General features: G+C 39.2%; 1 long non-coding RNA gene across 1 annotated transcript in view; it reads right to left on the bottom strand.

Moving 5' to 3' along the window:
* Positions 1-19: 19 nt before the first annotated feature.
* LOC111814932 overlaps positions 20-3,186 on the bottom strand; it is a 3,514-nt gene continuing 347 nt past the window's right edge. Inside the window, exons 2-3 of the long non-coding RNA XR_002819784.1 lie at positions 1,566-1,780; positions 20-91 (exon numbers count right to left, since the gene is read on the bottom strand). This is a non-coding gene — a long non-coding RNA (uncharacterized LOC111814932). The remainder of the gene's footprint in view (positions 92-1,565; positions 1,781-3,186) is intronic.

The raw sequence follows: 3,186 nt of genomic DNA, 5'->3' as shown, positions 1-3,186 counted from the left end.
CTTCAGTGATACTGTATATCTTACCCATCTGGATCATCCATTTTAAGAAGTTGCTTTTCTTCCTTCTCATGACTTCTCTGTTCACTATTTCCTGCAATGTCAGAAATGGACAATTAGACCCAGCGTTGTCCTGGACCATGCATGCTTTTAATTGACATAAGTGCTTAAGATTGACTTCAGGATACGTAGAAAGAAGTATACTGAAAAGTCCAAGACTTTTCCATTCAATAATTTGTCTCGCTTTGATCACTGAGAATCATTAAGTTTGAGTTGGGGACTCACTATGACAGGGCATTTTGAGTTAAATTGCTACTCGTTCCCCAGGTCATCAATATAAATATAGCTTCTCTCTAGACTGACTGTGTGCACTCTCCTTCCAAACGCTGGTGCCCAGGTAGAGAATCTCTCCCTCCGTGGCTCTTCCAGTACAACTTTCTTCTTTAAGAAGAGGACCAAAGCCCCACACAAGTGTCTGTGCCCTTCTGAGCACCCTGTGTACTGCCAAGGTAGCTTCTGTGGTTCTCTCTAGGCAGGTCTTCTATGTGGTAAGCAGTTCAGAGTACACCGGCATTCTTAACATCAAATTAGCCATTGTGAAATTCCTGATTCACCCACACTCAGGGATTTATTGTTTTGTAAAGTTCACTAGTTAATTTCCCTACAGTAATTGTCATATGTACCATGCATTCTTTTTTGTTTGTTTGCTTGTATCTTGTTTCTATCCCAGGGTACAGGGTCTCATTATACAAATCAGGCTCATAGTGATCCTTCTGCTTTTGTCTCCCAAGTGGTGGTATTATTGGCACAAGCCACCACATCCAGTTGCATCGGCCCTGTCAGCTCACCCTGGCCCCTTCGTCTGTCTAAGCAGGCACCTTAATCTGCTGAGCTATCTGTCTGGCCCTTCTGATACCTACCATGGATGACATCAGATAAAGACAAAGAATTTTGAAATAGATCAAATCACAATAACAAATATGCTACGGACAGCACCACCAACAGATCATTCAATCACTGTTTATTTGCCAATATGCATCTTGTCCTTTCTCACTACGTTCACCCCCAGGGAGTCTTTTTTCTCTCTTTTTATAAGCACAGTGCAAATATCATCACATCCCACAAAAAATGTAACTTGTGGAAGGTGGAGTGGTCTAGGATCCTGAACATAAAAGTAACTCATCTATATAAAGACTCCATGTTCAGTACATGATGCTGACATTCGGTATCAGGAGTTGGTACTATGCTCATCATGTCTACATTCCTCTCCTCGGATTCCAACACACTTCTTCCTCCCCTCCAAATCTGTTGATCCCCTCATCTCATTTATGTACACACCTGCAGTGCATGATGCTTACATTTCTATGTGTAGCTTTTACTTATACATGAACACCTGAATTCCTATTTTCATCCTGTCACTTGCCTGTCAGTCCCTACTCTCTTTCAATGGAAACAGGATTATGAGGTTCAAAACGAGAAAAACTGACCTCACTTTTTCACTCCGTTCTTCCTTGAGACATATCTATCTTCCTACAGAGCTTCAGTTCATAAAGGTGTGACCCCCTCACCTGTACTGAGTTTCAGGAAAAGATCTTCAGCCATCTTGCTCCCCTGAGCCAGATGTTGTGTGGGGCTCTGAGCCTGGTAGTTCTCAGCATCATCTTGGGTGAGTAGAAACTCCAGATTTTGCCCAAGGGATAAAGAGGCATCTCTGCTTTCACATAGCAGCTTTCATAAAAGAGTCACCTTCCTAGCATGGTTGTGAATTATGTCAAAGAATTTCCTGAGGGGGAGAAAGGAAACAAGGACAGTGCAAGTGGTGTGACGTGAATCATAAGGACTCTGACAGAGATTTATCTGAACACATGCCAGAGAAACCCTTTAAATTGAAGGTTGCCAGATACACAGTCAACTGTGCATAATTTTTTTGAAAAAGTTACAAGGAAAAGAGATGAATTTCTGAAACATTTTATACCTGGTACTTACATTATTATTGTTTAATTTTTACATTTATTTAGTGTGTGTGCATTTGTGTGTGTGGCCAGCTCTGCCCACCAGGGGACAGGGCTGGCTGGCATGTGGAGCTGGGGGATTGAACCACGGTCCCTGTGCTTTGCCAAGCTTGTTCCAAGTAGGTGCTTTAGACCACTGAGCCATCTTTCCAGCCTTTACACATTTTTTTAATCTTCCTATAATTCTAGCTAAGAAAAACTAAAGTATCCAAAAACCATTCTGTAAACTTAGCAAAAGTATAAAGGAGCATTTTATTGTGAAAAACAAATAAAATTTTTTGAAAATAACAAAATTTTCAGAATTCTTCAAAGCATGCAATACTATTCAATCCTATGTCCAATCTTGCATACTATGTCTACCAATCTGAGCAACAGAATTGATGAATATATATCAGTCATTGAAAATCAGCTATTCTTTCATTGCCAGTCTGCAGCATATGTATTGCTATATTCTACCCTGTTTCTGTCTTTGTTTTTCATTCTTCAAAATAAAATAAAATTATAAAAAATAAAAACTTACTTCAAATACTAAACACCCAGTTCTCTTTGATATCACAAAGTAAACAAATATACACATGACAATTTTGAATGCCATGAGCATGTACAGTTCATCTAAATTATGTTTGTCATTTAAGAAACTAGTTAGAAGTAACATAGAATATAAGAAAATTAAACAATTAGGTCAAATTAACAAACTGACAACTTCCTTGCCTTTTGAACAGGATCAAGAGTAACACTCTCCTTTAAGTGCCTTGATTGGGTGACACGTATGTACTATGTTCAGAAGATTCTATTTTCTGGGTATCTGCCTGTGATATTTTCATAGGAGCTTAGTTACAGAGTCCACCTGCCTTGAGACAGGGACACAGGTGAATCCAGTCAGTGCATTGACTAGAAAATGAAATGCTAGAGAAGGAATCCTGAGGCTCCAGGCATCACCCAACCATGACTAGATGGCACACCTAAAGCCAAATATATTGCTCAGAATTTTCCTTAAAATGTGTTGAATATTTATTGTGTAAAATATTTAGTGCTCCTAGGATATTGTGGAATCCAAGATATCTAGTAAATTCTAGAGAATTTCTATACATATTGTGACATGATGGGAGTCATTTGCTTGTGTTTATGGTGTGAAAACTCTACCAACAAACTCAGGTGTCCCATACAGAACTAGACA

The sequence above is a fragment of the Octodon degus genome, unplaced genomic scaffold, assembly GCF_000260255.1.
Source record: "Octodon degus isolate 3935 unplaced genomic scaffold, OctDeg1.0 scaffold02303, whole genome shotgun sequence".
Classification (NCBI taxonomy): Eukaryota; Metazoa; Chordata; class Mammalia; order Rodentia; family Octodontidae; genus Octodon; species Octodon degus.
The sequence above is the reverse complement of the archived record's forward strand: the minus strand, read 5'-3'. Positions and strand labels throughout refer to the sequence as shown.